The sequence below is a fragment of the Lemur catta genome, chromosome 16 (genome assembly GCF_020740605.2).
Source record: "Lemur catta isolate mLemCat1 chromosome 16, mLemCat1.pri, whole genome shotgun sequence".
Lineage (NCBI taxonomy): Eukaryota > Metazoa > Chordata > Mammalia > Primates > Lemuridae > Lemur > Lemur catta.
In genome coordinates this window covers 56,531,877-56,558,585 of record NC_059143.1, presented here as the reverse complement: position 1 = coordinate 56,558,585, position 26,709 = coordinate 56,531,877, and the positions used below count along the sequence as shown (strand labels likewise).

Here is a 26,709-nt window from a genome sequence, read left to right as displayed (position 1 = left end):
ATAAAGTAGGTAAATACAAATGAATAAAATTTTCCTATATTTTAAAATCTTAAAGTCATTATGTTAATTTAAAAGAGATAATCATAAAATGTTTGGATCGTTTATAAGGTAAAAGACTACAACATTGGTTCTTAAACATAAGCTTAAAGCTTGTACCTTGTTATCTTTGTATTTAGGAATGCCAATAAAATGGGCGACTAACACTTCAAAGTTACTTTAACTTCTTAGGTTTTTGTAAGAGTTGACGTGATCATCTGTATATGTGTGTAATTAAAACTTGTAGATGAAAGGAAAATAATTCCATACAAAATTTTTTAATGAAAATATCATAAGATATAAGTATTTTGTGAAAAGATGAATTTGTCTAATTCACTGATCTTTGAAAGTAAACTTCAGTATGTCAATGGTCATTAAAAATTAAGTGGATGTGAAAGTTAAAGGTCATGAAAGTTTGGCCATAGAAGCCGTCTCTCTGACATATCTTGGCCAAAAGGGGGGACTTGTGAACTAAAGTAAAATTTTGAGGCTCACCCTCCCCCAACAGTGCCGCAGCTGCCTATAACCTGCAAGCCGCTGCTTCCAGATGGCCCACCTCTTCAGGCCAAAGGGATGTGTACCTTCCACGTATTGATTTATGACTTTACCTAGAGGCCTCTTGGGCGTGGTTCGAGGTCATGAGTCTCAAATTTGGCTCAGATTAAATCTCTTTCAAATTATGTTATGGAGTTTGGTTTCTTTTCCATTGACAAGATTGACGCCTGGGTGTGGCGCTCGGGGAAGACTCAGGACCACCGAAGGAGCAGCCCGAACGTGGCCCCGGGTACCGGCACGGCCCCTTTGGGCCCTCCCACACCGAGCTTCTCCTTTGGTGGGACTGGTGGTTCGTCCCGAGCGCCGTTTTTGGTTGATGTTCTTGGTTTACTCTGAGCCGGTTCTTTTCCTAGGAATTGTTGTTTGGGATTCTAACTTAGATTTGGAGGTGCATCCTAAAGGGTCTTCTCCCTTGTCTTTTTATCCTAAAATTAATCTCAATTGGCTTTGCTGTGCATTTTTGAAAGAGAAAACTGAACTGTCTTGTTGGTAGATAAATGAGAGACTGAGTTCCTCAGCTCCGAAGAGAAGGGGCAACCTTACTCCTCCCAGTTTGGGAGACCCGGCAACCGGGGTCCCAGGTGGGAGTTGCCTGGGGCGATTCCCCGAGGCGCGAGTGGCCCCATAGGGAACCCCCACACACGTTAATTAAAAGAAGGCTCTTCCAGGAAACGCATATAAGAGCTGATCACTCGGCGTTTGGAGCCCTCTCGGAGGTGCTAGACCTCCGAGAGAGAAACCTGAGACACCTAAGAGGGTGGGAGCGACTCAGTGGTGAGACCTTGAGGAGCCCCACCCACAAGCAGCACACTCTGATCCACGACACCAAACCCCGTGTTACAGTTCGGTTGCTTCTTTTAAAGAAAAAATGGGACATCCTTTAAAATCGAGGAAAGACAAGGGAGAATGACCCCCATGGGGCACCGCAGTTGGTGTGTGGTGCCTCTACTTGCAAGTAGTTCTGGAAATGAAAAGAATGGAAGGCATGCCAGGTGCTGCTAGGGCTCCAGCTGGTTATAGCTAATGCTTGTGCACAAGTTTTTACGAAAGGGCAAATGACATCCAGGAAAATTCAGAGCTGAAACGGTCGACCTACCGCCTATAAAGTTGAAGTGTCTCGAGCTATTTCTCTCTCTTCTTTTCTGGCTACTCTAAACCCTGCTAAGTTTTTCTGTTGATGTCCAGATAACTCATTCTTTACGGCATTTACAATGGAAAGGCTACGTGGAGATCCTGATGCCAGTTATTGGTCAAAGGGGTATGAAAATATTTCCGTTTTGGTCTTTTAACCCCAAAGGCAGATAGAGTTTACCTCCACTGATTCAGCATCTATAGAGAGGTACACAGAAGATGTTTGTAAACGCACTGTCATGTAATGTTAACCCGAGCCTCAGGGACTCAGAGTTGTCCTACAAGTTGTGGTTAGAAGAGCTTAAGGTGAAAGCTTCCGTTTTCCCTTGGTCTCTTCCATTTTTGTCCCACTCTTTACAAGCGAGCTGGTTATGTGTACATTATGTGGCTGTAACAAAGTCTGTGCCTGGGGAAAAAGTTTCTAAATTATTAATTTTTGTGTAGTCATTTATTTTAAGATGAAAAGTGAATGATGATTGCAATCCAGAGGATCTGAAAACAGTCTTACTCTTTATAAATATTTCCTGTACTCATGTACACCCCCCCCAAAAAAAATTGTTCTGAGACCATTTGGATTCTTTTCCAGACAGCTTAATCTTGATCCTCATGGAAAAAGCATGCTACTTCTTTGCATCATTGTTTGATTTGCTGAGGACTGGCGCTAAGAGGTTTTTTTTTCCCCCCTCCCTCTCTGTCTCTCTCTCTCTGTCAGTCTACACTCAGGTGATCTTTTGTTGATATGGGATTCAGAAAACTTAAAACGAATGCTTCAGCAGCAAAAATGTTCTGACCTTGCTTTTTCTGCCTGCCTCTTGTACCAATGCCTCCCTGAAGCCGGCCATAAAAACCAGAATCCCTCTACCCAAGGGAGGTCATACAGCCCAGAACCCCTTTTTTTCTGAAAGCTAGCCTTAAAACCCAAACTTAGTCTACGTAAAATGGCCATGAAGTAATTATCTGACCTGCTTTGTTCTTACTTTGTTTTACCGTAAAACCCTGTGCCAGAAAGGGCCTTGCCACCCTGCAGCTCAGAAGAGAGGAAGGCACACTGGAGAGAGGCCGAGCAGAATCTAAATGTAAAAGCCTTGCTGGTTCTGCCACTTGGCCTGTTAGAATGAGTGCACCCACTTTTGGGCCAGTCATTTCTACTGCATTGTCCATGCTTTAAACATAAATAATGGACGGTTTCCCCTGCACCTTTGAGTGTTCGTTCTGAAGGTGTCCTTGCATAAGTTTTAATCCTTTGTCCTAGTTAATCTTCATGGCAGTAAATTCTCAACAGGTCTTCATGGGGACCTTTTGGGGGCCTTTGCTCCCAGACTTTGGGAACCAGAGACTCTTTGATCCCTGTGATATCAATAAATTCTGTTTGGGGACGTGACGTTTTGGAAGGATCTAACGAACTAATGGGATGTTCTAAAATGTCTACTACATTCATAACATTTAAAAGTGATGTCTTATTTGTTTACTAAGTCTTATTGAAGTACTTACTTGCTTTTCTCAGTAAGATTTACGAGTTTAAGATTGAAAAGCCAAGGCCAGGCACGGTGGCTCATGCCTGTAATCCTAGCCCTCTGGGAGGCCGAGGTGGGTGGATTGTTTGAGGTCAGGAGTTGCAGAGCAGCCTGAGTGAGACCCCGTCTCTACTAAAAATAGAAATAAATTATCTGAACAAATAAAAATATATATAGAAAAAATTAGCCAGGCATAGTGGCACATGCCTGTAGTCCCAGCTACTCGGGAGGCTGAGGCAGTAGGATCGCTTAAGCCCAGGAGTTTGAGGTTGCTGTTAGCTAGGCTGATGCCACGGCACTCACTCTAGCCCGGGCAACAAAGTGAGACTCTGTCTCAAAAAAAAAAAAAAAAGATTGAAAGGCCAGTAACTTAAACTATATTTTAATCCCTGTTCCATGTTACAGATCTAATTTACAGGGTACAAAAATGGCAAACAGAAAAGTAATTTAAACGAATAGCTGGAATCTAAGTAAACTGCTAAGGTAAATGAATAGATAAGATAAAGTAGGTAAATACAAATGAATAAAATTTTCCTATAATTGAAAATCTTAAAGTCATTATGTTAATATAAAAGAGATAATCAGAAAATGTTTGGCTCATTTGTAAGGTAAAAGACTACAACATTGGTTCTTAAACATAAGTTTAAAGCTTATACCCTGTTATCTTTGTATTTAGGAATGCCAATGAAATGGGTGACTAATGCTTCAAAGTTACTTTAACTTCCTAGGTTTTTCTAAGAGTTGATGTGATCATCTGTATATGTGTGTAATTAAAACTTGTAGACGAAAGGAAAATAATTCCATACAAAACTTTTTAATGAAAATACCATAAGATACAAGTATTTTGTGAAAAGATGATTTTGTCTAATTCACTGATCTTTGAAACTAAACTTCAATATGTCAGTGGTCATAGGAAATTAAGTGGATATAAAAGTTAAAGGTCATAAAAGTTTGGCCATATATGCTGTCCCTCTGACATATCTTGGCCAAAAGGGGGGGACTTGTGAACTAAAATAAAATTTAGAGGCCTCCCCCCCCACACATACACCACTGCTGCCACCTATAAGCTGCGAGCCCCTGCCCGCTTCGAGATGGCCCACCTCTTTGGGCCAAACCGATATGTGCCTCCCACGTATTGATTTATGACTTTACCTATGACCGCTGTCTCCCTGAAATGTATAAAACCAACGTACAACATACCAGCCACAGCGAGTCCACTTGCTCAAGGCCACTTGGGTGTGGCTTGGGGTCATAAGCCTCAAATTTGGCTCGGATTAAATCTCCTTCAAATTATGTTACAGAGTTTGGTTTCTTTTCCATTGACAAGATTGACGCCCGGGCGCTGGGCTCCGAGAAGACTCAGGACCACCAAAGGAGCAGCCCGAACTCGGCGCCAGGTACTGGCACAGCCCCTTTGGGCCTTCCAACTCGGAGCTTCTCCTTTGGTGGGACTGGTGGGTCGTCCCGCGTGCCGTTTTTGGTTGATGTTCTTGGTTTACTCTGAGCCGGTTCTTTTCCTAGGAATTGTTGTTTGGGATCCTAACTTAGATTTGGAGGTGCATCCTAAAGTGTCTTCTCCCTTGTCTTTTTATCCTAAAATTAATCTCAATTGGCTTTGCTGTGCATTTTTGAAAGAGGAAACTGAACTGTCTTGTTGGTAGATAAATGAGAGAGTGAGCTCCTCAGCTCCGAAGAGAAGGGGCAACCTTACTCCTCCCAGCCTTGGGAGACCCGGGTGACCGGGGTCCCAGGTGGGAGTTGCCTGGGGCGATTCCCTGAGGCACGAGTGGCCCCATAGGGAACCCCCCCCACACACACATTAATTAAAAGAAGGCTCTTCCAGGAAACGCATATAAGAGCTGATCACTCGGCGTTTGGAGCCCTCTCGGAGGTGCTAGACCTCCGAGAGAGAAACCTGAGACACCTAAGAGGGTGGGAGCGACTCAGTGGTGAGACCTTGAGGAGCCCCACCCACAAGCAGCACACTCTGATCCACGACACCAAACCCCGTGTTACAGTTCGGTTGCTTCTTTTAAAGAAAAAATGGGACATCCTTTAAAATCGAGGAAAGACAAGGGAGAATGACCCCCATGGGGCACCGCAGTTGGTGTGTGGTACCTCTACTTGCAAGTAGTTCTGGAAATGAGAAGAGTCGAAGGCATGCCAGGTGTTGCTAGGGCTCCAGCTGGTTACAGCTAATGCTTGTGCACAAGTTTTTACGAAAGGGCAAATGACATCCAGGAAAATTCAGAGCTGAAACGGTCGACCTACCACCTATAGAGTTGAAGTGTCTCGAGCTATTTCTCTCTCTTCTTTTCTGGCTACTCTAAACCCTGCTAAGTTTTTCTGTTGATGTCCAGATAACTCATTCTTTACGGCATTTACAATGGAAAGGCTACGTGGAGATCCTGATGCCAGTTATTGGTCAAAGGGGTATGAAAATATTTCCATTTTGGTCTTTTAACCCTAAAGGCAGATAGAGTTTACCTCCAGTGATTCAGTGTGTATAGAGAGGTACACAGGAGGTGTTTCTAAACGCTGTCCTGTAATGTTAACCGGAGTGTCAGGGACTCAGAGTTGTCCTAGAAGTTGTGGTTAGAAGAGCTTAAGGTGAAAGCTTCGGTTTTTCCCTTCGTCTCGTCCATTTTTGTCCCACTCTTTACAAGCGAGCAGGTTATGTGTACATTATGTGGCTGTGACAAAGTTTGTGCCTGGGGAAAACGTTTGTAAATTACTAATTTTTGTGTAGTAATTTATTTTAAGCTGAAAAGTGAATGATGATTACAATCCAGAGAATCTGAAAACAGTCTTACTCTTTATGAATATTGCGTGTACTCAAGTGTACAGCCCCCCCCAAAAAAAATTGTTCTGAGAACATTTAGATTGTTTCCAGACAGCTTAATCTTGATCCTCACGGAGAAAGCATGCTACTTCTTCATGTCATTGTTTGAGTTGCTGAGGACTGGTGCTTAGATTTGTTTGTTTTTTTTTTTTTCCTTTCTCTGTCTCTCTCTCTCTGAGCCTATACTCAGGTGATCTTATGTTGATATCAGATTCAGAAAACTTAAAATGAAGGCTTCAGGAGCAAAAATGTTCTGACCTTGCCTCGTCTGCCTGCATCTTGTACCAACCCCTCCCTGAAGCCAGCCATAAAAACCAGAATCCCTCTACCCAAGGCAGGTCGTACAGCCCAGAACCCCTGTTTTTCTGAAAGCTAGCCTCAAAACCCAAACTTAGTCTATGTAAAATGGCCATGAAGTAATTATCTGACCTGCTTTGTTCTTACTTTGTTTTACCATAAAACCCCGTGCCAGAAAGGGCCTTGCCGCCCTGCGGCCCAGAAGGGAGGAAGGCACACTGGAGAGAGGCCGAGCAGAATCTAAATGTAAAAGCCTTGCTGGTTCTGCCACTTGGCCTGTTAGAATGAGTGCACCCCCTTTTGGGCCAGTCATTTCTACTGCACTGTCCATGCTTTCAACATAAATAATGGGCAGTTTCCCCTGCACCTTTGAGTGTACGTTCTGAAGGTGTCCATGCATAAGTTTTATTCCTTTTTCCTAGTAACCTTCTCAGCAGTAAATTCTCAACAGGTCTTCACGGAGACTTTTTTGGGCCTTTGCTCCCCAACTTTGGGGACCAGAGAGACTTTGATCCCAGTGATGTCAATAAATTCTATTTTGGGACGTGACGTTTTGGAAGGATCTAACGAACTGATGGGATGTTATAAAATGTCTACTACATTTATAACATTTAAAAGTGATGTCATATTTGCTGACTAAGTCTTACTGAAGGACTTACTTGCTTTTCTCGGTAAAATTTACGAGTTTAACATTGAAAAGCCAGTAACTTAAACGATATTTTAATCCCTGTTCCATGTTACAGATCTAATTTACAGGGTACAAAAATGGCAAACAGAAAAGTAACTTAAACGAATAGCTGGAATCTACGTAAACTGCTAAGGTAAATGAATAGATAGGATAAAGTAGGTAAATACAAATGAATAAAATTTTCCTATATTTTAAAATCTTAAAGTCATTATGTTAATTTAAAAGAAATAATCATAAAATGTTTGGATCGTTTATAAGGTAAAAGACTACCACATTGGTTCTTAAACATAAGCTTAAAGCTTGTACCTTGTTATCTTTGTATTTAGGAATGCCAATAAAATGGTCGACTAACACTTCAAAGTTACTTTAACTTCTTAGGTTTTTGTAAGAGTTGACGTGATCATCTGTATATGTGTGTAATTAAAACTTGTAGATGAAAGGAAAATAATTCCATACAAAATTTTTTAATGAAAATATCATAAGATATAAGTATTTTGTGAAAAGATGAATTTGTCTAATTCACTGATCTTTGAAAGTAAACTTCAGTATGTCAATGGTCATTAAAAATTAAGTGGATGTGAAAGTTAAAGGTCATAAAAGTTTGGTCATAGATGCCGTCTCTCTGACATATCTTGGCCAAAAGGGGGGACTTGCGAACTAAAGTAAAATTTTGAGGCTCACCCTCCCCCAACAGTGCCGCAGCTGCCTATAACCTGCAAGCTGCTGCTTCCAGATGGCCCACCTCTTCAGGCCAAAGGGATGTGTACCTGCCACGTATTGATTTATGACTTTACCTAGAGGCCTCTTGGGCGTGGTTCGAGGTCATGAGTCTCAAATTTGGCTCAGATTAAATCTCTTTCAAATTATGTTACGGAGTTTGGTTTCTTTTCCATTGACAAGATTGACGCCTGGGTGTGGCGCTCGGGGAAGACTCAGGACCACCGAAGGAGCAGCCCGAACGTGGCCCCGGGTACCAGTACGGCCCCTTTGGGCCCTCCGACACCAAGCTTCTCCTTTGGTGGGACTGGTGGTTCGTCCCGAGCGCCGTTCTTGGTTGATGTTCTTGGTTTACTCTGAGCCGGTTCTTTTCCTAGGAATTGTTGTTTGGGATCCTAACTTAGATTTGGAGGTGCATCCTAAAGGGTCTTCTCCCTTGTCTTTTTATCCTAAAATTAATCTCAATTGGCTTTGCTGTGCATTTTTGAAAGAGGAAACTGAACTGTCTTGTTGGTAGATAAATGAGAGACTGAGTTCCTCAGCTCCGAAGAGAAGGGGCAACCTTACTCCTCCCAGTTTGGGAGACCCGGCAACCGGGGTCCCAGGTGGGAATTGCCTGGGGCGATTCCCCGAGGCGCGAGTGGCCCCATAGGGATCCCCCACACACGTTAATTAAAAGAAGGCTCTTCCAGGAAACGCATATAAGAGCTGATCACTCGGCGTTTGGAGCCCTCTCGGAGGTGCTAGACCTCCGAGAGAGAAACCTGAGACACCTAAGAGGGTGGGAGCGACTCAGTGGTGAGACCTTGAGGAGCCCCACCCACAAGCAGCACACTCTGATCCACGACACCAAACCCCATGTTACAGTTCGGTTGCTTCTTTTAAAGAAAAAATGGGACATCCTTTAAAATCGAGGAAAGACAAGGGAGAATGACCCCCATGGGGCACCGCAGTTGGTGTGTGGTACCTCTACTTGCAAGTAGTTCTGGAAATGAGAAGAGTCGAAGGCATGCCAGGTGTTGCTAGGGCTCCAGCTGGTTACAGCTAATGCTTGTGCACAAGTTTTTACGAAAGGGCAAATTACATCCAGGAAAATTCAGAGCTGAAACGGTCGACCTACCACCTATAGAGTTGAAGTGTCTCGAGCTATTTCTCTCTCTTCTTTTCTGGCTACTCTAAACCCTGCTAACTTTTTCTGTTGATGTCCAGATAACTCATTCTTTACGGCATTTACAATGGAAAGGCTACGTGGAGATCCTGATGCCAGTTATTGGTCAAAGGTTTATGAAAATATTTCCGTTTTCGTCTTTTAACCCTAACGGCAGATAGAGTTTACCTCCACTGATTCAGCGTCTATAGAGAGGTACACAGAAGGTGTTTGTAAATGCACTGTCATGTAATGTTAACCCGACCCTCAGGGACTCAGAGTTGTCCTACAAGTTGTGGTTAGAAGAGCTTAAATTGAAAGCTTCTGTTTTCCCTTGGTCTCGTCCATTTTTGTCCCACTCTTTACAAGCGAGCCAGTTATGTGTACATTATGTGGCTGTAACAAAGTTTGTGCCTGGGGAAAACGTTTGTAAATTATTAATTTTTGTGTAGTCATTTATTTTAAGATGAAAAGTGAATGATGATTACAGTCTAGAGGATCTGAAAACAGTCTTACTCTTTATAAATATTGCGGGTACTCAAGTACACCCCCCCCCAAAAAAAAGAATTGTTCTGAGACCATTTGGATTCTTTTCCAGACAACTTAATCTTGATCCTCATGCAAAAAGCATGCTACTTCTTTGTAGCATTGTTTGAGGTGCTGGGGACTGGCACTGAGAATTGTTTTTTTTTTTTTTCTCTCTCTCAGTCTACACTCAGGTGATCTTATGTTGATATGGGATTCAGAAAACTTAAAACGAATGCTTCAGCAGCAAAAATGTTGTGACCTTGCCTCGTGTACTTGCTTCTTATACCAATCCCTCCCTGAAGCTGGCCATAAAAACCAGAACCCCTTTTTTTTGAAAGTGTTAAAGCTGGTTCCCCTCATCCCCAGGAACAGAAAGACAGAGTCACTGAGGCTGCAAAAAGGCAAAGGAGTTTTATTGACTAGCTTGAGCTGGGGTCCAAGCCCTGAGCACCAACGCAGTGGTCTCTTTCCCTGGGCAGGGACCCTGCTCAGGGGGGGTGAATGTCTTTTGTACTTTTCAGCAGATTACATGCACGGGGTATACCATCCCCCCTCCCTCCCTTAATTCATTTGCTCCTTCAAACGTGGCTGATTGTCTTGGCTCCTGATTGGTTGGTTTTCAAGCCGTGGGACTGGCTTTTGATTGGTTGGTTTTTAAGTTGCAGGACCGGCTTCTGATTACGCCTTGCCCTTCTTATCTGGTTAATTGGTTGGAAGGCCCAGGGACTCTCCATCCCTTTATCAGGAAGTAACTTACAGTTATCTCCCCCCCCGGCCTGTCGAGTCCATCTCGGCTTCACTTAAGCTAGGTCAGCAAGCCATATTTACAGAAGCAATTAGCATCCGTTAGAATCAAGGAGAGCACACTTTTTTTTTTTTTAAACAACTCCTGTTCTTCAAAAGCTAGACTTAAAACCCAAACTTAGTCTATGTAAAATGGCCCTGAAGTAATTATCTGACCTGCTTTGTTCTTTCTTTGTTTTACCATAAAACCCCGTGCCAGAAAGGGCAGGGGCCAAGCAGATTCTAAATGTAAAAACCTTGCTGGTTCTGCCACTCGGCCTGTTAGAATGAGCGCACCCACTTTTGGGCCAGTCATTTCTACTGCACTGTCCATGCTTTCAACATAAATAATGGACAGTTTCCCCTGCACCTTTGAGTGTTCGTTCTGAAGGTGTGCATGCATAAGTTTCATTCCTTTCTCCTAGTAACCTTCTCGGCAGTAAATTCTCAACAGGTCTTCACGGGGACATTTTGGGGGCATTTGCTCTCAGACTTTGGGGACCAGCGACACTTTGATGTCAATAAATTCTGTTTCAGGACGTGACATTTTGGAAGGATCTAATGAACTAATGGGATGTTCTAAAACATCTACTACATTTATAGCATTTTAAAGTGATGTCATATTTGTTTACTAAGTCTTACTGAAGGACTTACTTGCTTTTTTTGGTAAGATTTGCGAGTTTAAGATTGAAAAGCCAATAACTTAAACTATATTTTAATCCCTGTTCTGTGTTACAGATCTAATTTACAGGGTACAAAAATGGCAAACAGAAAAGTAACTTAAATGAATAGGTGGAATCTAAGTAAACTGCTAAGGTAAATGAATAGATAAGATAAAGTAGGTAAATACAAATGAATAAAATTTTCCTATAATTGAGAATCTTAAAGTCATTATGTTAATTTGAAAGAGATAATCATAAAATGTTTGGATCGTTTATAAGGTAAAATACTACAACATTAGTTCTTAAACATAAGTTTAAAGCTTATACCTTGTTATCTTTGTATTTAGGAATGCCAATAAAATGGGCGACGTTAACACTTCAAAGTTACTTTAACTTTCTAGGTTTTTCTAAGAGTTGACGTGATCATCTGTATATGTATGTAATTAAAACTTGTAGATGAAAGGAAAATAATTCCATACAAAATTTTTTAATGAAAATATCATAAGATATAAGTATTTTGTGAAAAGATGATTTTGTCTAATTCACTGATCTTTGAAAGTAAACTTCAATATGTCAATGGTCATTAAAAATTAAGTGGATGTGAAAGTTAAAGGTCATAAAGGTTTTGCCATAGATGCCATCTCTCTGACGTATCTTGGCCAAAAGGGGGGGACTTGCGAACTAAAGTAAAGTTTTGAGGCTCAACCCCCCCTGACACACACCGCTGCTGCCGCGTATAACCTGTGAGCTCCCGCCCGCTTCCAGATGGCCCACCTCTTTGGGCCAAACCGATGTGTGCCTCCCACATATTGATTTATGACTTTACCTATGACCTCTGTCTCCCTGAAATGTATAAAACCAAAGTAGAACATACCGGCCACAGCGAGTCCACTTGCTCAAGGCCTCTTGGGCATGGTTCCGGGTCATGAGCCTCAAATTTGGCTCAGATTAAATCTCTTTCATATTATGTTACAGAGTTTGGTTTGTTTTCTGTTGACGAGATTGACGCCCGGGCGTGGGGCTCGGGGCTCAGGGAACGAAGTCGGCACCGAGTACCGGCATGGCCCCTTTGGACCTTCTGACTCCGAGCTTCTTCTTTGGTGGGACTGGTGGGTCGTCCCGAGCACCGTTTTTGTTTGATGGTTCTGAGCTGGTTCTTTTCCTAGGAATTGTTTGGGATCCTAACTTAGATTTGGAGGTGCATCCTTAAGGGTCTTCTCCCTTCTCTTTTTATCCTAAAATTAAGTTTCTTTTGTTTACAAGGATTTTATGGCATTTGCTACCATAGCCTAAATGGACTAAGATAGTATCTTTCTAGCTTCATTTCCTAGTATATATCTTCTTTCTTGCATCCTTCCATGCTATGTAATGGTAATCCTGCTTCCTACAATGCATCCTAATTCCTTAGCACTTTGTACTCACATTCACAATGCAGCATTCTTTCTCTTCCCAAAATGATCTAGATAAATCCTATTTGTCTTTCAGGCCCAGCCCAAATGACACTTTGGGGCCCTAAATACCCAAATAGGAGTAACATAACTCCTCCCTCATTACTTATACTTTTATTAAAAACCAAAGGGCTTACACTTCAAAAACCTAGCCAGTTCATGTCTTAGGGAGGATGGCTTGTTATTCTGAATAGAGTATCATTATATCTCACTAAAATTTCTTTTTGCACCAAAAATAAGATTCTCAAAGTCACTCTGAGTAGTCCAGTTGCCTCAAATTTCAGTTTAAGATTATGCTTGTCAGGAGGGAAAATGAGACCATAAAGTAAATCATTCAATCACCTAGTTGGCCTCAGCACTAGGAATAGGAGGACTAAGGCACAGCTGCTGCCTATAGGAACTCATATTCCACAAAGAGAAAGAGGTCAGCACACAATAACAGGGTGATGGGCTGTGAAAGCCAAGGAGACAGACACAGGAAAATGACAACCTAAAAATGCAGGAGCCAGTGAGTTAGGGAAAGTTCATAGATTAAACGATTTTATAGTAATCTATTTTCCTAAAGAACAGATGGAGGGAAAATAGGAAATGACTAACATTCTATGAGAATATGATTATTGACTAGAATGTCTGTCCCTCTAGGAGACCAACATTTAGCGTGTTGCATATTATGGAGCAATGTTTTTAATAAATGTACAGCAAACCACGTGTAATCCAACTCAATGAAAAAAAAACCAACTGAAATCTCAAGCTATTTTGAAACAGGAAGGAGAAAATTTGCAAATATAAGGTTTTCCCAGCTAAAGCAGAGAAGGCAAAACATACGCACCCTTTGGAAGGTATTAAAGAGGCTGTCACAATCTGACTGCAAAGCAAGGTCATTGTCAGTTCTCAAATGCCCTTGGTCTCTGCCTCCAAGAAAAAAAAAAATCATTTTTTTTCTAAGTTACAATAGTCAAGCCTGTAAATAAATATTTTTAAATTTCCGAAGCTGTATCTCCCCACTAAAAGATGCTCAAAATTAAAAAAAAATAAATCAAAATATTTTTTAGCTACTTTTGTCAAAAAGCTAAATATTTTGTAAGGTCTCAATATGCATGTCGGCCCTCTCTTTATCACGCTGTAACACACCATCTCTTGGGTTTTGCCGTGACAGTAGGTAACAAGGCTTCCAGGCTCTCTTCAACGCCTCCAAGCTCCCCTTTCTCCAAACACAAAAGGAAGATGAAAACTACAAATCCCCATCTGCCCACCCTGCAGTTCCTGGGAAGAGACAGTCCTCAAATTGTTCCTGCTTAGACCCCTGAAGCCTGGAGAAGGAAATGGAGGACAAGTGTGGCAGCGGGTGAGGAAGGATGTCCAATGAGGGGACAGACGCGAGAAGGGACATGGAGAGGAGGGGTCAACGGAGATAAAACAGTGAGGGGGATGAGAAGGAAGAGCAAAAAAACAGGGAGAAAGGAGTGAGGATCACAGAAGAGAGAGAAAAATAAAATGGAAGAGAAAAAGAAGAAAGGGTCAGGGTTAAAGGATGGGGAGACGGTGGCAAAGAGAACGTGGAAAGGCTGTTACTGGGAAGGGAGGTTAAGGCGGTGCCACCTACAGGGCTTTACCCCAGCAGGTGAATGGGCTGCACGGGGAAGGGGGAACTGGACACCGAGCGGGTGGTAGCAAGGGGCTCTGGGCGAAGGCAGGAGCCTGAGGGGGATGCCTGAGCCAGGGAGCGACAGGCACGTGGGGGCGGAGGCGGCTGCTGCTTGGGCGGGCCCTGCTCCCTCACCGTGGCTGAGCCGGCCTGATCCTCGGGCGCAGCGTCGGCCTCTTTCCCTCAGAAGCCAGAAGTGCTGCAACCACAGCCGGCAGTGGAGCGCAGACTCCACCTCGCTAGAGCCGCGCCTGCGCGTTCCTGTTTCTGTTGCTGGGTCCTGGGGTCTGTGTCACTGAGCAGCCGGCAGAGGGCAGGCTTCTAATTGTTGAAGGCCCCGGAGTGTCTGAGCATGTCCAAGGGGGTTGTTGGGGACCTGTCACCTGGGCGCTGCTTGGTGAAGCCTGGGGGACTCCAGGGGACTGCCACAGTGGGTATGGGGAGCAGCCCTGCTCCGATGGCCAAGAAGATGAGGAGCCTGATCTAAGACCAGGAGGGAACACTGGGTACCGACTCCCCGCCCAGGCATCTTCCATCCCATCCCTCCATCCCCCCCCTCGCCTGTGAGAAACTGGAAACCGCATATATTGCTGATGAGAGTGAAAATGGTGCAGCTATTGTTGAAACACTTTGGTGGTTCCTCAAAAGGTTAAGCATAGAATTACTGTATGACCCAGCAAGTCCAATTACAGGTGTGTAACCAAAAGAATTCAGAACAGAGATTCAAACTTACATTTGCATACTAATGTTCATAGCAACTGTATTCACGCTAACCAAAAGGCAGAAACAACCTAAATGTCCATCAACAGATGATAAATGGATAAAGAAAATGTGGCAAGTACACACAGAGGAATATTACTCAGCCATGAAAAGGAATGGAGTTATATGACACCTGCTACAGCATGGGTGAATCTTGGAAGCATCATGATAAATGAAATAAGCCAGGCATAAAAGGACAAATACCATATGATTCCACTTCTTTGAAATATCTAGAATAGGCAGATTCATACAGACAAAGTATGTTAGAGGTTACCCGGGGCTGAGGGCAGGGGAAATGGGAGTTATCGCCTAATGGTTACAGAGCTTCCGCTTGGTATGATGATCATATATATTGATGATGGTTGCACAGCATTGTGAATTTACTTAACGCCAGTGAACTACACTTACAAATGGTTACAGTGGCAAATTGTGTATATCAGAAGAAAAATAGGTTTAAAGTGAAATACTTTTTAAGATACATAAAAGCTGAAAGAATCAATCAGCAACACACTCTTAAAATGCAAGAAATGTTAGACGTACTTTAGGCAGGAGAAAAATGATACCAGATGAGATTATGTTTAGAGATCTGCCCGTGGTAACCAAATGGGTAGTATGTGACTTTTTTTCTTTTTAAAAGGTCTTTAAAAGATAATTGACTCTTTAAACAAAAATAACAATAATGAAATTGGGGTGTATAACACATGTGTAAGTAACATGTATGACAATACCATAGAGACCTGAGGGGAAGCGATGGAAGTGTGGAGCATTCTGTATGGCTCTTACACGGCACAGAAAGTGGTGTCATATCACTGGAAGGTAGAAACCAACGGTATTGTTTCATATCCTATGCTGCACAGGACAGGTGCCCAAACAAAGAACTATCCAACCCAAAATGTAAGGTTGAGAAACCATGCCCTAAAGCTAAATAACTAAAATAGTAAAACAAAAAGTTATAGCTAATGGGCCACAAAGGAAATAAGAATGAAAAAATACTCAATGCAAATGAAGTCATAAAAGAAAACAGAGCAAAGAGCTGATGAGATGAAGAGAAAACGTACAGGACGTGTTTGGTGAATGGAACATGGTGGAAATGACATGGTATCAGCTTCCAGGCCCAGGACTCATGAAACCAGCAGCTTCCACTGCCTGTCTCTTGGAACATTTGCTCTGGAGGAAACCATCGCTCACATTGCCACCTGGGCTCCACCTCTTGTCATACCACTGGTGGCATTAGATTGTCATGGCATTTATAAAGAAATATTTACAGGTAAATCTGACAAAACTACAAAAGACCTGTACTATAAAAACTGTAAACATTGCAGAGTAAAAATAAAGGAGACCTTAGCAAAGGGAGAGATACTCTTTCTTCGCAGGTCAGAAAAACACTCAGACATCAGTTCTGACCAAATTGATCTGCAGATTCAGCACAAGCCCAGTCAACATCTAAGTGTTCTCTGTTATAGAAATTGTCAAGCTGATTCTAATATTCATGTGGACATGCAAATGACATAGAATAAGTCCTCCAGAAAAAAAAAAAAAAGAACAAAGTTCGAGGACTAATACCACTCAATTTCAGGATTTTTAATAAAGCTATGGTAATCAAGACAGTGGTATAAAGACAAATAGATCAATAGAACGAAATAGAGAGTTCAGAAACAGACTCACGGCCGGGCGCAGTGGCTCACTCCTGCAATCCCGGCACTCTGGGAGGCCAAGGAGGGAGGATCACTCGGGGTCAGGAGTTTGAGACCAGCCTAAGCAAGAGTGAGACCCCGTCTCTACTAAAAATAGAAAAAAAATTAGGCAGGTGTGGTGGTGGCACCCGCAGTCCCAGCTACTCAGGAGGCTGGGGCAGGAGGATCACTCAAGCCCAGGAGCTAGAGGCTGCAGGGAGCTAGGCAGACACCATGTCACTCTAGCCCAGCGACTTGAACAAGCCTCTGTCTCAAAAAAAAAAAAAAAAAAAGGAAAAGAAATAGACTCACTCATGCATGGAAAACAGATGTGTTACAGATGAGCAAAGGCCATGCAGGGGAAAAAGGATTGTCTTTTCAATAAAGTGTGCAGGAAAATGTGGCTACTCGTGTATCAAAAAAAAAATTTAACTCATTCCACATCTCATACATATACGAACTGGGCCATCAATATAAATGTAAAACTATAAACTTCCAGAAGAAAATAGAACATGTTTGTGATCTTGGGCTAGGCAAAGACGTCTTAAATATAACACCTGAAGCATGGTTTTCCGAAAGAGCACATAGAATTTTATCAAGATTTTAAACTTATATTCTTCCAAAGACACTGTTAGAGTGAAAATACCAACCATAGACTGGCAGGAAATATTTGCAAAGCCTGTACCTGATAAAGGACTTGTATCCAGAATATGTAAATAGGTCTCAAACTCAGTAATAAAAAGTAAATAACCCAATAACAAAATGAGCAAAAAATTTGGCTAGATACTTCACCAAAGAAGATGCTCAGAAGACAAGTAAGTATGCTCAATGTCATTAGTTGTGGGGGAACTGCAACTTACACCACAGTGAGAATTGCTGCGCACCTGTCCGAGTGGCTGAAAGAGACTGGCAGGCCACGCAGGACTGGCTGTGCAGGCCTGTGACCTGTGCAGTGACACAGAGCCCCTGCACAGAGGGCCCTGCGCCTTGTTTCATGCCCTCTCCTGTTTTCATCTTGAAATCCTTAATGATCTTAGAACAGGGAGCCCGGCGTTTTCATTTTGCCCCAGACCCAGCAAATTATATAGCCACTCTCGACTCCACGTGTTAGCAAGGATGGGGGAAAGTGGGGCTCTCATACACCGCTGGTAGGAATGTAAAATGGAACCACCACTTTGGAAAACAGTTGGGCAATGTCTTAAAAAGTTAAGTGTTTACCTCCCGTAGGACCCAGCATTCCCACGCTTAGGTGTATACCCAAGAGAAATAAAAATATATGTGAAAGATTATGTAGATTTTATGGGGATTAACTAACCAATAAAATCCCTTTTCTTTCCATTATATCTTTCATGAATAGTGAAGGCATTACAAATACTTTCTCTGTAAAAAGTTTCTCTATTATGATTGTCCCAAAGGTTACACTGCAAATAATTACATTAGATTTTGACCTCTTATTTATGCAGCGACATTAATTAAAAGTAGAAAAGTAAAACATTTATTTATCTTAAAGCTAGTAGAGACTTAACTATCCCTTCCATAACAGGCAGAGTTTTCATTTGGGAGAAATAAACCGTTTTTACTGTGACACATACACTACTTACATTATTAACATTGGTTCCATTTTATAAAAAGTATTTTTAATTCTAAGTTGTGATTTCAGTAATGATGAATTGTACATTTTATAGCTTGCTCTAATCTTTTTACACAATTAAATTAGACCTAGCCCCAAGTTTTACCAACTTTTAAAAAACTTACCAGTCTATAACAATGACACAACTGATGAAAATGACATATCTGTGTAATGATGCAAAACTCACCATAGGTTCAAGAATAATGTACTTGTTTCATATCTGAAGATTAAACATATTGTAAATTTGAGGGGGCTGTCTTTTTCTTTTTTCGGAGACAAGGTCTCGCTCTGTTACCTGGGATACAGTACAGTGTTACTACCACAGCTCACTGTGTTACCTGGGATACAGTACAGTGTTACTACCACAGCTCACTGCAACTTCAAACTCCTAGGCTCAAGTGATCCTTCTGCCTCAGGCTCTCCAGTAGCTGGGACTACAGGCACATGCCACCACACCTGGCTTTTCTCCCCCCCTCCCATTTTAGTAGAGATGGGGTTTCGCTCTTGCTCAGACTGGTCTTGAACTGCTGGCCTCAACCAGTCCTCCCTCCTTGGCTTCCCAAAGTGTTAGGATTATAGGCACAAGCCACTGCACCAGGCCTAAAATATACTGTAAGTTGTACAGTCCATTTCCTTGGTAGTTGGGAAAAAGAGCACAGGCAACAGCAGAGGACTGTCCTGGGACACTCTTCATCACACAACCAGTGACAGTTTAGTCAAAATCGCACCCGAAAGCCCAACCTTGACTAGCTATGCTCTGCCATCAATTAGAAAATGGTTACCTTTCTGAAAACCCTCAGGATAAATTTCTTTCTGGTTTTAGCATTGTGAATAATAGCTACGGTTCACCTGGGCAACAAATTTGCTTTATGGCCATCACTAAAATGTTGAGCTTGCCCTTTTATACCAAAACCCAAATTTGTGACACATCCTTAACAAGCTGTAGGAATTCATGGAAGACTTTCTCGTATTAGGTTTCCTCCTGGCTCTATTTTAGATCCTAAACTTCATTTCTCTTTTCCTCATCCTTCTCATCCCCTTCTAATATATATAGCCTTACTCTGTATCTTCTTTTCTAATTGTCCTCAAAATATTTTTGGAACAAAAGCTCTAATAAAATATCCCATGTATACTGATTGATACACATGAGGACAATGTGCACACATGCACACACATGGATTAGAAGCCAACCGAATTTTATTCTTCCTTCAGGATGATGGGGACCCTGCTTCCTGCGCTGTGTGGCTTGCGTCTTGCACCGACAGCACTGGTGACAGCGCCAGTCTCACTCTTGGCCAGTGGCAAACATTCCCATCTCTTTTGTTTCTCCATTCCTCAGCAGTTGAGAATAGGAATTAATCAATGTCTCATAATGAAATGAGATGTTTCAAAATGTTACATTAAAGCTCAATTCCACCATTGAAAATATTTGTTATATGTTTTTCTTATTATATACATTTACTAGCCCTAAACCAAATCTAACTGTATTTTGTACAACACTTAGTACACAATCTATTTTAACAGAACTCTAAGACAAACTTTCAATGATTAGCAAACTTTATGATGTATAACCTACTAATTTTATTGAATGGATTTTCTTTCAAAATAAATTATGTAATTACATCTTTCTAAATCATATACATTTTTAAAACTTCTATTTTCATTTTAAACTCAATTATAAAATATTATCATAATAATGTACATTGTACCTGAAAAGCCCTAACCTCAGCATGATATAATTCATCCATGTAACCCAAAATACTTGTACCCCCTAAATCTATTGAAATAAAAACTAAAAAAAAGGTCACAATAAAATTATATGCTTTGTCTATTTGTCAGAGAAAAATAATTAATGGTAAATACTAGGCCTTCTTTTTCAATTCTGTATGAAATTTCTCTTGATAACACTTGATAGAATTCTACTCACAACACTCAGCCAAATACACTTCTTTCTATAGTGCCAAGTGTTCAAAAACACACGGCATTCAAATAATGTAGTTTCCATGTAATTAGGATATCATTTTCAGTTTGATAATCTCGCATAGAAAAGTCTTCAGTGGAAGAAAAGAGAAATACCTAAAAAGAAACAGTTGACTTAAATGATGATGATTACTACTGAATGAACCAGTTCCCTAAAACATAATGGAATAGGCTGTCAATGCCTGAATGTGACTGAGATGTGCACATCTGGGAACAGAAGGAAAGCTCTGCTGGCAACACAACAGTGATCCGACCAGGCAGGATAATCAATCCTTTCATTACATATCCCACCTCCTGACCCCTGTTTATCATCCACGTTCCCCAACAGGCTTCTGTGCCATCCACTTACTCCTTCTTTAAAATTTTTCATTTAGAAATTACTCATACAAGGAAGTATTTTAAAATATGTGCAGTTTGAAGAATAAAAGAAACACCAGAGAAACCACCACCTCGCCTCAGAAAGAGCAGAAGCTTCTTGGATAGGCCCCTCCTGCTGGCTCCTGCCACCACTGCCAGTGTCCTTAATCCTGTGGTAACCATCTCCCCGTTTTTGTCTTCATACCGTTGGGTCCTGTGTATGTGCATTCCTTAAAAACACTTTGCTCTGTGCTGCCGGTTTTTGAGCTTTACAGAAATGGAGTCATTCTCCAAGTATTCTTTGGTAATATGATTCCTTTCTTTGACATTACATTTTTGCAATTAATCCATATTGATGTGTGAGGCAACAGTTTATTTTTATTGTAGTGTAATAGCTTGTTATATAAACATATGACTATCTGTTCTGCTGCTGATGATCCTTTGTTGTTTCTATATTCTGCTGCTGGTGTTACAGTTGCTCTGGCCTAATTATTTTTCACAAATTGAATGTTATTTTTATATTTTATAGTTCATGCTTTAATTTTAACCACACTTATCAACTTTGCTCCTTATTCATTCTTACATTTCAGAACTTTCATTTGGGATCATTTTTTTTCTACCTAATGTAAACCATTAAGAATTTCTTTTCTCTCAGACTTTGTCTAAAAAAGCCTTTATTTCAATTTCTTACTTGAAAGGTAAGTAATTCTAGGCTGAGAGTTAATATCTCTCAAGACATATTGAAGCTATTGTTCCAGTCATTTGAATTCCAGTGCTGCAGTTAAGAAGTCAGTCATGAGTCTAACTACCACACCTTTATAAATGATGTCTTTTCAAAAATCTATTGTCTGTATTTAAGGTTTTCTCTTTCCCTCTAGTAAATTCTGCAGTTTTCACTATAATATGGCTAAATGTGGATATCCTTTTGATTTGTTCTGCACTGGGCTTCCTGGATTGAGTACTAGTATCTTTTACCCAATATCTCTATAAATAGTGATTCTTCCTCATTTCCTCTATTATCTCCTTCTAGAACCACAGATATATAGATCTGTCAGTGAACTCGTATCCAGCACATATGAACTCTATAACACTTCAGTAAGAATGCTGAAATAAACGAACTCACTAAGAAATGGGCAAAGGAACTGAACAGACACTTTGTGAAAGAAGATATCATTGGTCAATAGACACATTAAAAGGTGCTTACATCAGGAAAATGCAAACTTAAACTTTGTGAGATGCCACTAACAAACCCACTGGAATGACACAAATTTTATAAGATGGACAATACCAGGTGTAGAAAACTTGGAATTCTCATATACTGCTGGTGGAAATGTAAACTCTTCACTTTGGATAACAGTTGTGCTGTTTCTAATAAAGTTAAACATACATTTATCATATGGCCTAGTGATTCCACTCTTAGATATTTATCCCAATACACACCTATACCTGTACATAAAAGCACACTCTATCTTATGTCATAATAACCCCCAAATGTCCCTTCAGCAGCTAAACGGATTTAAAAAATCATGGTATATATATATATATGCACACAATGGACTACTACTCAGCAATGAAAAAGAATGAAGCACCAACATCCTTAAGCAGATGAATCTCAAAACATGTTGATCAAAAAAGCCAATCATGAAAAGTAATACACTGTATAATTCCACTTATATAAAATTCCAAAGCAGGCAAAGCTCATCACTGTGACAGCCAATTGGTGATGGAGTGGGGCTGGAGGGCAGGGTGGGCTGGCCACACAGGAGCACAGGGAACTTCCTGTATCTTGAATGAGACGGTGGTGACACAGAGGTACCGATTTACAGACAAAGTAAGAAAAATGACTTCCTCGAGAAAACACAGCCAGTTAATAGTAGAGCAATATTAGCATTAGTCTCGGTCTATTAACATTTTCAAGCTTTCTCTCAGAAGGACAAACTGGCTGCAGGAAAAGAGCTCACGTGCACCCAGCATGTAACAAACACTGCTGGAGACAGCTGGGTGAGGGCCACATGCCAGCCACACGCGACAGAGACCCCTACCTCACAGAGACCACACACCGGTGGGAAGAGGTTTCACGGCAGAGGGCAAAGAACACTATGGCACTGCCAACAAGCAATTCAACCACATGGTCTGCTACAGGGGCCCCTAAAGTATCTCCCACAAGAGTTCTTAAGACTTTTAAGTTTAAAGTCTAAAGAAGAAGGTAGACTCACAACAAACAATAAAGTAAGGTAGATCCTTACCTAACACATAAAAAGATAACTACAGATGGTTTAAAGACCTATGAAGGGTAAAACTATAAAGTTAGTAAAGGAAAATGTAGGGAATATTCTTGTTGCCTTAAGGACTTCTTAAATAAAATTTCAAAAGCATAAAACAGTAGGCAAACTAGACTGAATTTGATCACATCCATATTAGAAGTTTCTGTTCAGTAAAGAAAACTATGGAAAAAATTAATAAACAGATGACAGAGAAAAGATTTACAAACCATAAAACCTATAAAGGAATTATCGTCCAGTGTAACAAGAGCTTCTGGAAGTCAACAGGAAAAGACAGCAATCCCAGTGGGAAATGGGCAGAAGGCAGTAACAGGCACCCGCAGCAAAGGAGGCCCAGAACCATATAAGAACACCATGAGCTGCCTAAACCAAATACAGAAATGCAAATTAAAACATCCCTCTGAATGACAAAATTGGGGCAAGTGAACGTCCAGTATATGCAGATGTACAGGAAAACAAAACCCAATGTGCACAGTGCTACCGAACTTGTAGACTGAGGCATCCTTTCTTAAGAGCTTAGTCAAATTAAGTACCCATATGCGTATGGCATCACCACGGAGGAATTCTTTCTGGACCTACATCCCAGTGAGTGGCCGTGAAGAGCTGGGGCAATGCACAGTTATCTGTGCTGGAAGGAAGCCAGAGACACTCGCCTGCGTGTCCACAGTAGGGAAATAATTCAAAGCACGAGGCAAGGGTATGATGCGAGGGGACACGGAGCATGGTGAAAACACCCAGGTTATCCTAGCATGCGACGGTGATGGCACCGTGATGAAAAAGGCAGAGGACACTCACCTCAGGGTTGTAGACAGAGCCAGATGAGGTAATGCACGTAAAGTGCCCAGTCCCTTGCCCTTAGTCCTACAAAAGGAATTCCTGCTCCTTGGTATAGGTTACCCCTCTGAGCTTTCACCCCACTATTTATTTGTGCAGCTGGAGCATGGAGCTTTGTTACGAGAACTCAATAGAAGATGCGGCGGCCACGTGAGTGCCCGGGGGAGGCGAGGCCTCTGGAGTCTGCGGGTCCCCTGTGCACAGCGGCCACTGTACAGCAGGAGAAGCCCTCACTCCGCCCGCATCTCCAACTGCGCACCTAGACAATCATTAAAGCCAGTGCCATGTGGCTGTGTTGCGGGTAAATGAGATAATGCAGACCTCATAACAAGTGCTTGTTCACCTCGCTTCTCCTCCCTCCCAGGTATGGGGAGGTGCCGTCTTACCAGGGGGAGCCCCGTGCCACCATCACATGTTGCGGTGGCCACGCGACAACATGGAGGACGACTCAGCCATGCTGAGACAACACATACATATACAGAAAATGACTAGAAAGAACAACATCAAAATGAGTACCTTAGTTGAATTTGGGTAGAGAAATTACAGGTGGTTATTTTTCTGTTTTTCTATTTTCCGACTATCCTATTATATGGTTATGTTACGTTTAGAAATGTAATATTTCATGGCAAACAAATATTTTACTTTAAAATTGCATTGAACAAAAAGTGTTAAACTTCAAAACCTAAACAGCATCTTTATAGATTCTGTATCAAATGGAGTTAATTTTAAAATTCTAGAATATATTCTGAAGCACTAGGTTCTTCTTAATTCTAACACTTAACCTGGGACAAATAATTTACTGAGAGCTGCATTCTTCACCTATAAAGTGGGGCTAGTTTTAACTCACAGTTGTGAGGATGAAATGAGATAATATGTAAGTACCATGGAGATGATCATGTTTTGAAAACTTCAAAGTTTGCAAAGATATAAATATAAACCCATTAAATACCAGAAGAAAAAATTTTAAATGTTTAGTAGCTTGAACTCCAACATTAGATGGACCTATTTTCAAATTTTAGCTCTGCCACCAACAACCTGGATGACTTTGGGCAACTACTTCACCTTCTCACTACAGCACCTTCTCAGCAGTGTGGGGGTAATGACCACATGCCTGCGTTGCTGTGAAAATTAAATGAGATAAGTAACTTATATATAGCACAGTGCTTGTCACAAAATAATGGCTCATTTAATGTTACCAATTATTATAATCCTCCTTAAAACCACTTCTGCAGTTAATGAAACTGAATATTATTATTAATGTCTCAATCACTGTTTCACATTAAGATACAAAAATAGAAAAGAGATATTCCCTACTCTTAAGGTTCTCACAGTCAATAAAAGAAATGGAAATATATTTCAAAGATCATAGGAGACTTCAATAACTAATAAAATCAAATTTTATATCTATTACTATGAGAATAAAGACAAAGGGGAACAGGATTGGTAACAATGAGGAATGTATCAAAATCTCAAAGGAGATGATATTTTAGTTGGATCTTGAAAGACTGGGTATGATTTTGTCCATTAATGAAGGAAAAATACAAAATTAAAAATCCAAGCCAGGCATGATGGCACATGCTTGTAATCCCAGCTACTCAGGAGGGTGAGGTGGGAGGATCATTTGAATCCAAGAGTTCGAGTCCAGGCTGGGCAACCTAGCAAGATCCCATCTCTTAAAAAAAAAAATCTATAGAGTGCTCAGGCCATTGAGACTTGTCTCATCAGATGGAACACTGAGAGGGGAAAAGCTGGTTGTAAAAAGAAGAAATATTATGATCTAATTGTGAAGAGCTTTATAAAAATGCCCTGCTCCATTATTTGGACTTTATGCACAATAGGGAAATCAAAAGAGGATTTAAGAACACAATCAGACCTAAAATTTAGAAAAATAACTGGTAAAATTAGGTTGGCTTAACAGTGTCAGGAAAGACTTCCCAGGGATGACATTTGGAAGAAGAGTCTGGGAAGGTCATCCCATGTGGCATGTGGGAGACACAGACCTGAGGACCTGCCAAGCACATCTCCGGCTTCTGGAGCGTAGCAGAATGGGGGCGGCGGAGGTGATGTGGAAGACACGGTCCAAGACAGCGACACCTTTGCCCAGGAATGTGGGCTTTGAGGGCAAGAGAGAAAGGCCTGCGATGGTAGAGCGATCTGAGAAGATGACGTTGTGGAAAAACAGGGGCTGGAGGAACAGGCAGGAAATCACGAGTGAAAACTCAGCCCAGAAGAGGGAAGAGCAGATGGACTCAAGAGACATTTGAGGGGACCATTCAGTCTAGCCTGGGAGGAAAAAAAATGAGTATGTTCTATTTTTACCATTTTTCTCTTCAAAAAGCACTCACTATTCCCCTCTACCTATGGATTAAAATGTCAACGCTAGCGTTCAAGGCCTTCCTAGTCTGACCTCTCTGCCTTTTTATCCACTTTCCTTACACCCCACGGTCCCTCTACTTGGACTGTCCTCTCTGCCACGTCAAACCCCATCCGACGACTGAGGCCTGACTAATTGCATGCCACCCACAAGGCCTTCCGAGCTCTCCTGGTGCCTCTCCCCTCAAACAAAGCCTCCAGTGTTGTAAATTAATAAACCCTCATCATGTTGTAACGACCCTCTCCTATTACTAGGTACTACTGTCTGATTCTTTAACAGCTGTTTACATTTCTATGTGCCTTGTCTGCATGTTTCCTTCATAGAACTGCAAAGAAATGTCAAGCACATGAACACAGCTAGACAATCCAAGGCAAGATGAATGTCAGAAGATTTTGGCTTCCTGGAAAAAACTCACCATGGACTTTGGTTATTCAGAATTAGCTACTTCTTCTGTAAGGCTATCAGGTAAAATAAAAATAGTAATGATAACAGTGGTAAAGTATACCTGCCAATCCACTTTCACAATAAGATACATAAGAAGAATAAATCCATATAGATTGAAAGGAGAATACAGTGAGTAATTCCATGCAGAATCCTTGGAATTACATAAGCAGCATAATAACAGGTAGTTTTTCAAACTAACTTATTTACAAAGAAGTAACTTAGGAATGGCCATTCTCCTCCTCTCTAATAATTCTAAGAGAGAGAGACATAGCAAACTTTAACTTAAATAAACAGTTTCTGGAAATTGGGCTTCAACAAGTGAAATTATAATACATAAAAAAAGAAATAATATGTACCTAGTTGCAACTTCAAAGTCAAGCTAC

At 41.3% G+C, this 26,709-nt stretch overlaps 2 long non-coding RNA genes across 5 annotated transcripts in view; both read left to right on the top strand.

Moving 5' to 3' along the window:
• Nucleotides 1-26,709, top strand: part of LOC123621866 — a 59,706-nt gene that overhangs the window by 19,025 nt on the left and 13,972 nt on the right. For all 4 annotated transcript variants that reach the window (XR_006729299.1, XR_006729297.1, XR_006729298.1 and 1 more), the window contains exon 4: nucleotides 26,206-26,347. This is a non-coding gene — a long non-coding RNA (uncharacterized LOC123621866). The remainder of the gene's footprint in view (nucleotides 1-26,205; nucleotides 26,348-26,709) is intronic.
• LOC123621867 lies at nucleotides 19,865-21,784 on the top strand. The gene is made up of 2 exons (XR_006729300.1): nucleotides 19,865-20,696; nucleotides 21,423-21,784. It is a non-coding gene; the product is annotated as an uncharacterized LOC123621867 (long non-coding RNA).